We start from the raw sequence: 10,776 nt of genomic DNA, 5'->3' as shown, positions 1-10,776 counted from the left end.
AGCTCCATTTTAAAACCACAGAGCTTCACTAGGCATGGTGTTATTGGACATGCTATGACCTATGCATTTTTGACATTTACATGCACTCTTGTAGGTAACTGAAAAGATATTGAGCTAGAAACGCAAGGGCCAAAACGGTTTGCAAGTATGGCGGCTGTATATATACTTCAAAACTGCGGCACGTAAGTGGTAATGTGTATTTGTTTCCTAACAGTGAAAAAACTCCCATAAATTGAGGTTAAGGTGTGCAGCAAAATGTAAATTTAATCTTAGTCACTTTCACACAGATGTAATCTCAAAACCTGTATATATTATATTTTGTCTAGATGTCACAACCTCTAGGGGTATCGGAGCATAATAATTTAGCATGGGAGAAACAAAGAGCTGATATGCGGCCGTACTTTGCCACCTGAAAATGGAACGAGTAGAGTCTGACACGTGTTGAAAACGACACTGCAGTTGCTGAATACGTTTCTCAGACAGTTCGTCACTCTCGCTGAAGCAACAATAACCTAGCGTGCGATCCCCTCTTCTTGTCAAGACACTTCACGTGCTATCGACTGGCATGCTAACACCCGGCTCAGTTTCGTAGTAAAATTTAGAGAAAGCCTCAAGACCAGAACCGCACCTTGCCCCTGGCGACTTGTCGCTGTGGCCTCTTAGAGGCCTGTCTGGAGCGCAACTGGAGTAAGGTGAAGCAGCAGCCTTCGCTGGCGTATTGAGTGTCGAGCTCTGAGGTCTGTCTGTAAGGTATGTAATGACAGACGTTGTGCCACTGAACGTCCGAATAAGGCCCCCATTGCTTCCTCCGGGACACCGGCACTATTGCAGTCACATCCCGATAACCGCCGCTACTGCCAGTAGCTCTGACTGTCTGGCGCCACTAGCTTAATGGAAGTATCGACTATCCCTCTTGCGGCCCTGTTGCCAATATCTATAAGGAAGAGGTGGTATCTGTGGGCTGTGTCTTCAGAAGCTCTTTGCTTGCCGATATACAGGGTGTTTCAAAAATGACCGGTATATTTGAAACGGCAATAAAAACTAAACGAGCAGCGATAGAAATACACCGTTTGTTGCAATATGCTTGGGACAACAGTACATTTTCAGGCGGACAAACTTTCGAAATTACAGTAGTTACAATTTTCAACAACAGATGGCGCTGCAAGTGATGTGAAAGATATAGAAGACAACGCAGTCTGTGGGTATGCCGTTCTGTACATCGTCTTTCTGCTGTAAGCGTGTGCTGTTCACAACGTGCAAGTGTGCTGTAGACAACATGGTTTATTCCTTAGAACAGAGGATTTTTCTGGTGTTGGAATTCCACCGCCTAGAACACAGTGTTGTTGCAACAAGACGAAGTTTTCAACGGAGGTTTAATGTAACCAAAGGACCAAAAAGCGATACAATAAAGGATCTGTTTGAAAAATTTCAACGGACTGGGAACGTGATGGATGAACGTGCTGGAAAGGTAGGGCGACCACGTACGGCAACCACAGAGGGCAACGCGCAGCTAGTGCAGCAGGTGATCCAACAGCGACCTCGGGTTTCCGTTCGCCGTGTTGCAGCTGCGGTCCAAATGACGCCAACGTCCACGTACCGTCTCATGCGCCAGAGTTTACACCTCTATCCATACAAAATTCAAACGCGACAACCCCTCAGCGCCGCTACCATTGCTGCACGAGAGACATTCGCTAACGATATAGTGCACAGGATTGATGACGGCGATATGCATGTGGGCAGCATTTGGTTTACTGACGAAGCTTATTTTTACCTGGACGGCTTCGTCAATAAACAGAACTGGCGCATATGGGGAACCGAAAAGCCCCATGTTGCAGTCCCATCGTCCCTGCATCCTCAAAAAGTACTGGTCTGGGCCGCCATTTCTTCCAAAGGAATCATTGGCCCATTTTTCAGATCCGAAACGATTACTGCATCACGCTATCTGGACATTCTTCATGAATTTGTGGCGGTACAAACTGCCTTAGACGACACTGCGAACACCTCGTGGTTTATGCAAGATGGTGCCCGGCCACATCGCACGGCCGACGTCTTTAATTTCCTGAATGAATATTTCGATGATCGTGTGATTGCTTTGGGCTATCCGAAACATACAGGAGGCGGCGTGGATTGGCCTCCCTATTCGCCAGACATGAACCCCTGTGACTTCTTTCTGTGGGGACACTTGAAAGACCAGGTGTACCGCCAGAATCCAGAAACAATTGAACATCTGAAGCAGTACATCTCATCTGCATGTGAAGCCATTCCGCCAGACACGTTGTCAAAGGTTTCGGGTAATTTCATTCAGAGACTACGCCATATTATTGCTACGCATGGTGGATATGTGGAAAATATCGTACTATAGAGTTTCCCAGACCGCAGCGCCATCTGTTGTTGAAAATTGTAACTACTGTAATTTCGAAAGTTTGTCTGCCTGAAAATGTACTGTTGTCCCAAGCATATTGCAACAAACGGTGTATTTCTATCGCTGCTCGTTTAGTTTTTATTGCCGTTTCAAATATACCGGTCATTTTTGAAACACCCTGTATATCGGCAAGCAAAGAGCTTCTGAAGACACAGCCCACAGATACCACCTCTTCCTTATAGATATTGGCAACAGGGCCGCAAGAGGGATAGTCGATACTTCCATTAAGCTAGTGGCGCCAGACAGTCAGAGCTACTGGCAGTAGCGGCGGTTATCGGTATGTAGTAACAGTTGCCCTAACTTTCAGGCGACGTCGTTGTTTTTCCGGGTCGTGTGAGTGGGCCAGTTCGGTTCGGGACTCAGGAGGAGCCAGGTTCGTGCAGTGCCAGAACACGCCGGGAACGCTGGCGGCACGCATGGACTGCTGGATGGAAGGGCTCTGGTCACGTGGGTACACGACCTCGTCGTAAAACGGATCCAGCAGGCTTTAAGATGAGTGCATTTCAATCCGACTAGAGAAACCTCCACCATTGTGATATCTCGCGATTCTCCAGTGACTTGGGTTCGTGCTGGTGCTCGTAGGGTCGCCGAGGTGACGAGCAGCGAGTGGAGTGCTTGGGGAAGGCGGATCTGATTAGCTTTCTCGATTTCTTATTACTATTTACCGCGTTCACCTTGCTACAATTTGCTAAGTTAAACCAGCGGTAATTTTTCTTGCCTGGTGGTCTCTAATGCCCCAGTTACCTGCCCTGGGGGCCGGTTGGTGATTCTTCTACTCTGGTGGTAGTGATTCCTTTCTCGTTCTGGGCACTCTATGCACAGTATTCTGGGGACGTAGTGCACACCGCCGGTTCCGGCTTTGGCTTATTGTTGCATCGTTGTATTTGGTTTATCGGAAGTCAGGTAGCTTCATCAAGATTATCATTAGTCATTTGTCAGACTGCCACTGGTCTGAGTTACCATCCTGTGAAGTGAATGCAACCCTTGGCTGCCTGTCTCATCGCTCGCGAAAGTGTTTGTTGCCGGACCTTCTCACAGATCGGTCCCTGGAGCACCGTCTGTGGCCCCTTGGTTCTTGTAAGACATGTGTGCTCTAAAAGGAGTTCTGATGGCCAGTAGTTCAGTGTAACGCTCCTTCAGCCCACGCCTTCTGCGGCTATAATCTGCCTCAGTACCTTTTAAGGAACTTATGTACTGATCCTTGTCTTTCATTGTTGTATTAATTATTACAATACCTTTTAATGCCTACATTAAAGGTTATACAGGCTGTTACAAAAAAGTATGGCCAAACTTACAGGAAACATTCCTCAAACACAAAGAAAGAAAATATGTTATGTGAACATGTGTCCGGAAACGTTTAATTTCCATGTTAGAGCTCATTTTAGTTTCGTCAGTATGTACTGTACTTCCTCGATTCACCGTCAGTTGGCCCAATTGAAGAAAGGTAATGTTGACTTCGGTGCTTGTGTTCACATACGACTCATTGCTCTACAATACCAGCATCAAGCACATCAGTACGTAGCATCAACAGGTTAGTGTTCATCACGAACGTGGTTTTGCAGTCAGAGCAATGTTTTTAAATGCGGAGTTGGCAGATGCCCATTTGATCTATGGATTAGCACGGGGCAATAGCCGTGGCGCGGTACGTTTGTATCGAGACAGATTTCCAGAACGAAGGTGTCCCGACAGGAAGACGTTCGAAGCAATTGATCGGTGTCTTAGGGAGCACGGAACATTCCAGCCTATGACTCGCGACTGGGGAAGACCTAGAACGACGAGGACACCTGCAATGGACGAGGCAATTCTTCGTGCAGTTGACGATAACCCTAATGTCAGCGTCAGAGAAGTTGCTGCTGCACATGGTAACGTTGACCACGTCACTGTATGGAGAGTGCTACGGGAGAACCAGTTGTTTCCGTACTATGTACAGCGTGTGCAGGCACTAGCAGCAGCTGATTGGCTTCCACGGGTACACTTCTGCGAATGGTTCATCCAGCAATGTGTCAATCCTCATTTCAGTGCAAATGTTCTCTTTACGAATGAGGCTTCATTCCAACGTGATCAAATTGTAAATTTTGACAATCAACATGTATGGGCTGACGAGAATCCGCACGCAATTGTGCAATCACGTCATCAACACAGATTTTCTGTGAACGTTTGGGCAGGCATTGTTGGTGATGTCTTGATTGGGCCCCATGTTCTTCCACCTACGCTCAATGGAGCACGTTATCATGATTTCATACGGGATACTCTACCTGTGCTGCTAGAACATGTGCCTTTACAAGTACGACACAACATGTGGTTCATGCACGATGGAGCTCCTGCACATTTCAGTCGAAATGGATTGGTAGAGGCGGACCAATTCCATGGCCTGCACGCTCTCCTGACCTCAACCCTCTTGACTTTCATTGATGGGGGCATTTGAAAGCTCTTGTCTACGCAACCCCAGTACCAAATGTAGAGACTCTTCGTGCTCGTATTGTGGACGGCTGTGATACAATACGCCATTCCCCAGAGTTGCATCAGCGCATCAGGGATTCCATGCGACGGAGGGTGGATGCATGTATCCTCGATAACGGAGGACATTTTGAACATTTCCTGTAACAAAGTGTTTGAAGTCACGCCGGTACGTTCTGTTGCTGTGTGTTTCCATTCCATGATTAATGTGATTTGAAGAGAAGTAATAAAATGAGCTCTGACATTGAAAGTAAGCGTTTCCGGACACATGTCCACATAACATATTTTCTTTCTTTGTGTGTGAGGAATGTTTCCTGAAAGTTTGGCCGTACCTTTTTGTGACACCCTGTAAATGTCTAGTTAATAGTGCTGGTCGCCTTCTGGAATAAATCTAGTTGTGTAGTGTTCAGTGGATGTTAAGGGTTGTTACGAAGTTTATAATCATCTTATTTCACCCGTTTGGCGATCAGTTGCTTGTTTTTTTTTATTTAACCTTTGCTATTGTATTTGCTGTTTTACAGCAGATTTCTAAAATTTTTATATTATTGCCGTTTCTGGAGACCTTCAGCCGTGATTGTGGTCATTTGCCTGAAAATTCTAATTTCGTATTTGTATTTTAGCAGTAACCCTTATTTACTGTCATTCCTAGCGTCTGATGGCTTCTGCTGTGTTTGTGGCGACTTGCCTTTAATATTTCAATACCTGTAAGTTGTAAACTGCAGCGAGTTCTTAAAAAATTCTTAATTTATTGGAATTCCTGGCGTGTAAGGCCTTCAGCCGTGATTGTGGTCATTTGCCTTAAAATTATGATTTGGTATTTGTATTTACGCAATAAGCCTTCGAAACCTTATTTACTGCCATTCCTGGCGTCTGATGCCTTCTGCTGTGTTTGTGGCGACTTGCCTTTGATATTTCAATACTTGTAATTTGTAAGGTGCAGCGAGTTTTAAACACGTCTTAATTTATCGCCATTCCTGGCGTGTGAGGCCTTCTGCCCAGATCACAGTGGCTTGCTTTTAAAACATTATCTGCTGTATCTGTATTTAATGGTGATATGCTAAACCGTAACTCACTGAAAACACTATTATTTACACAGTTGTTTATTCTTTAATTAATAAAAAGTGGTATTTTTATTTGTTGTTGAGTCTGGAATTACTGGTTTAAAATAAATTGTGTGCAAGTGTAAAATGCAACCAATAGTAACTGATTAGGAAATGATAATTAAATGGACACCCTAGCTGCAAAGAGGCGCTGATATACTTCATTGGGGACATGTTGAAAATGTGTGCCCCGACCGGTACCTCCTGCTTACATGGCACACGCTCTATTCATCTGAGCCAGCGAGAGCGCAGAGGATAGTGCACAGGCAGGGACTTATCCCTACCACGCTCCCCGTGAGACCCACATTCCCAACATGTCCACACCACTACATTCGTAGTGCGCCTAATAGATGTTTGCCCATCATACTCATTATTCGTGGCAGATTAATCTACCAATTCCCGTACGAGTTCGGGCATAGCGCGTGCGTTCGAACAAGAAGGTCAGTGGCAGGGGAGCCATATTTTAACTATATATGACGGTAGTATCTGGTCCCGAATAAACAGTTACCGTTGATGACCATGCAGCTTTGCTAGTATGAAATGATAACTAAATAGACACCATAGCCGCAAAGAGGTGCTGATGTATTTCATTGGGGACGTGTTGAAAATGTGTGCCCCGACCGGGACTCGAACCCGGGATCTCCTGCTTACATGGCAGACGCTCTATCCATCTGAGCCACCGAGAGCACAGAGGTAACTGTTCTTTCGGGAACAGATACTACCGTCATATATAGTTAAAATATGGATTCCCGGCCATTGACCTTCTTGTGCGAACGCACACGCTATGCCCCAACTCGTACGGGACTTGGTAATCTGCCCCGAGTAATGAGGATGATGGGCAAATATCTATCAAGCGCACTACAAATGTAGTGGTGTTGACATGTTGGGAATGTGGGTCTCACGGGGAGCGTGCAAGGGATAAGTCCCTGCAGGCGCACTATCCTCTGTGCTCTCGGTGGCTCAGATGGATTGAGCGTATGCCATGTAAGCAGGAGAGCACACATTTTCAACATGTCCCCAATGAAGTACATCAACGCGTCTTTACAGCTAGGGTGTCCATTTAATTATCATTTCATTCTAGCAAAGCTGCATGGTCAATAACGGTAACTGATCTTTCGGGAACAGATCCTACCGTCATATATATAGTAACTGATTAAGGCTCCGTCCACAATCGTAACCGAATCCTGCCTTCCCCTGACTATCAGGTATCATTCTTCTTTATACAGTCTCTGCATTATTCTTCTGTTCTTACCCTTTATGCCAGTTTATGGAACGAGCGAGGTGGCGCAGTGGTTGTCACACTGAACTCGCGTTCGCGAAGACGACGGTTCAAACCCGCTTCCGGCCATCCTGACTTAGTTTTTCCGTGAGTTCTCTAAATCGCTTCTGGCCAATGCCGGGATGGTTCTTTTGAAAGGGCACGGTCGACTTCCTTCTCCAGCCCTCCCTAATCCGATGGGACCAATGACCTCGCTGTTTGGTCCCCTCCCCCCCAACCAACCAACCAGTTCACAGGCAGTATTTTTAAGACACTGATGACTTGTGTTACGGCGTAAAGTCAGGCGCTGGTACACTGGTCGGGAACGACAGGGAAGAGAAGGCTGTGAGAAGAAGTCAGCTAATCGCACGCTTCCCGTACATCCCTCCAAGACGACAACGTGACAGCAGCGGCCTCTGTGTGAAGAGGACCTAAGCGCCTCGCCCAACTGGTCGGTGCCCAGTTCAAGAGTAGATTCAAGACCAGTGACTTGTACAGCAGCGACATAGGATTATTTATACTGAAGAACACTGCTTATTTTGCATGTCGCCCTCTGCTTGCGACAGATCTGTGTAACAGTCCCAATTAAGTATTGTAAGTTTTTACTTTGTAATAAAATTCATTAGTACGATTTCTTTGAACGTTGTCGAGCGATCCGAGAAAGCAGGTTTCCTATACACCCCACATTTGACGACTAGGCTGGATATAACAACTTGTCCTTTCAATCGTCATCAATATAGTGTACCATTATACGTTCACCCGCCAATGGAGCGTGGCGTTACAAAGTCGTGGGAGGCACTACGTCAGTGGTCCCTTGATGGCGGCTTTCCCACAAAATACCACGTGCAGGTGTGCACGCACTTCAGGGCTGTTGATATATCGAAACTCTTTCCTTACTTATCGATAAATATCGGCATATTAGTTTTCGATATATTGATTTCGAAATGTCAATGTCGGGTGCCGATACTTTTATTTTATATTCTATTTTATCCAATTTTCGATAAATATTTGAAACTAATCTTTTCAAATGGTAGTACAACATAATTTTACTCTTACTGTGTGAAAGAGTCCTACTCCTTTTTGACCTTTTGTTACGTCCAATCTTTCTCTTTGACTGTCTGGAGCAAGTGTAGGTGGCACAAAGATGTAGATTGCATTGGTGGTTGGCGACCTGGATAGGATTTCCGATGTGAAGAAACAGCACATCAGTAGCGTTAGAAAACAATTTTTAACGCAACTGGAGTGCTATTTCTTCACGTCGGCATTCTTCAAAAACAGTTGCTGAAACTGATGAACAAAAATCTAATCACAAAATTGGTCTTTACGGTGGGCAGGGACGTGCGAGGTGGAAATGGTGACGTAATCGGCGCTCAGTGCTCCTAACAGAATTTACAACGTTTAACTTCAGCTCGCAGTTTTGATGCTACAATTGCTAAGTCGCTGGCGTTTGCAGAAATGGAAAGGGAAGTCGACATGAAGTGTTCCAGACAAACCCGATGTGTGACGAAACCTTCACCTTTCATTGTGCCACTTATCTACCATTGTTAGCAAAGTTGTTATCGCCAAGCCTGAACGTGCATCGTTTTCGTTTCAATTCTTGCTGTAAGGGGAATAAGCAGGCTGCTAGCTTGTTGATATACAGAATACCTAAGAATAAGCGAATACTTAAACAGACAGCTCTGTCTGAAACCGGCAGCCGATATTTTTATAGACAGGTACGTCAATATTTTTTCCTTTGATATATCGATACTTTTTGTTGTATCAGATTCCCGATATATTTAAAAATACACAAAAGGCGGTTAGGTGGCCTCGACCAGTCTATTTTGAAGAAGTGCAGTTAAGACGGGGGAGTAGGTGATTCGGACCACGCCCACACGTTCGCACTGTTTCTCCAGTTTGCTTCGGAACCAGAGGGTGTACAATGCTGCGAAATCACACGCGCGGACTAATACTCAGCGTGCTGAAGTTCGTGCAAAGCGAAGCAGCGGAAGGAATATCTATTCCGTTGAAGAGACTGAACATCATCTTAAGGCTGAAGCTCTTCTGTCCGTCTTTGCTTACAAATTTTTTGCTGGTTCCCCCATCACCTTCACTGTAAAAGCCTCCAGTAAGTAACTTTTCGTGTACTTAGTGCTCTCTACGGGGAGGAGATGGTGAAGCTTGTACAAAAGTTAGATAAACTTCGGAGGAAGAAAGGAAAGCTGTTGAGTACACTCGCCTTCTTGCTGAGATGCCATGACGAAGGTATTATTCCTAATTTCGCCAGATTTATTCATTTTATTAGTAGTAAGAGAGCTAATAGGGTTAAAGAACGTGCAAACCAAGCACTTTTAAGAGAACGCATTCGTTTTACCCGTAGACAGCTGGATATTGTTTCCAAAGATTTATTTTATTTACATTTGAACTTGTCATCGCAGTTTTCAAGGGATGTTTGGCAGTGGGTTGATGATTCCACGTGGGCGCTATCAGATTGGACACATAGGAGCGCCGTTACCAGAAAATCCTCGAAATTTGAACGGCTTCTTTCTCGTTCTACAGCATCAGAAGTGGATAAACGTCGGCGTACCGCGATTAATCTCTCGAACAAGGCGTTGGATGGGCCCACAGTGTCGATATTGGAGACAGGTTTAAATTTTTCGCCCACTCCCAAGAGACTTCCTATCACAGAGTTCATATGCTCTGTAGAACAAGCAGTACACAGCCTACCCGAGGATCAAGCAGAGGAAATAAGGCAAGAAGTGTCGCACACATTACGTCGGGCTCGACCACCGCGGGATAACATCTCTTCCGCAGAGAGAGCAGCCATTCGTTCCTTTAAGAATGATGACGAAGTAGTAGTTTTACCAGCTGACAAGGGGAATGTCACGGTTGTAATGACGCGGGATGATTATGTCCTAAAAATGGATTTACTTCTCAACGACCCGGCGTACAGAAGACTATCTAATGACCCCACTGAAGGGATCAAACGTAAGACACTTTCACTGTTGAAAAAGAGATCGTTGTCGGATGATTTACGTAAGGAACTTCATCCTGGTGCTGCCGTTCCGCCTAGGTTGTATGGTCTGCCTAAGTTGCATAAGGAAGGGGTTCCTCTACGCCCTATTGTTAGTAATTTGGGTGCACCCACTTATAACCTGGCAAAGTATTTATCATCTGCTCTCAGTCCATTTGTTGGCAAATGTGAAGACCATACATCCAGTTCGGTGGATTTTATTCGACGATTGGGATCTTTGAAGTTGAGTCCTTCAGGTTTGTTAGTGAGTTTCGATGTGGTACCCCTATTTACACGAGTTCCTCTGGAAGAGTCCCTTAGTTTGATCAGTGAAAAACTGGATGAAGAGCTGGTGAAGCTTTGTCGTCATGTGCTGACCTCCACGTATTTTTTATTTAACGGTAACATTTTTGAACAGAATGACGGAGTGGCTATGGGTAGTCCTTTGTCACCCATAGTCGCCAATTTATTTATGGAGGACTTCGAGGACATGGCACTGAGGACTTCAGCTTTGCAACCAACGTGCTTCTGGAGATACGTGGACGAT

The 10,776-nt window shown here is 45.3% G+C and overlaps 1 non-coding gene across 1 annotated transcript; it reads right to left on the bottom strand.

The window, feature by feature from the left end:
• Nucleotides 1-6,591: 6,591 nt before the first annotated feature.
• Trnat-ugu lies at nt 6,592-6,666 on the bottom strand. Its single transcript has one exon. It is a non-coding gene; the product is annotated as a tRNA-Thr (tRNA).
• Nucleotides 6,667-10,776: the final 4,110 nt, after the last annotated feature.

Source organism: Schistocerca piceifrons, chromosome 5 (assembly GCF_021461385.2).
Source record: "Schistocerca piceifrons isolate TAMUIC-IGC-003096 chromosome 5, iqSchPice1.1, whole genome shotgun sequence".
Classification (NCBI taxonomy): domain Eukaryota; kingdom Metazoa; phylum Arthropoda; class Insecta; order Orthoptera; family Acrididae; genus Schistocerca; species Schistocerca piceifrons.
Note: the sequence above shows the minus strand (reverse complement) of the source record. Positions and strands in the feature narration are given on the sequence as shown.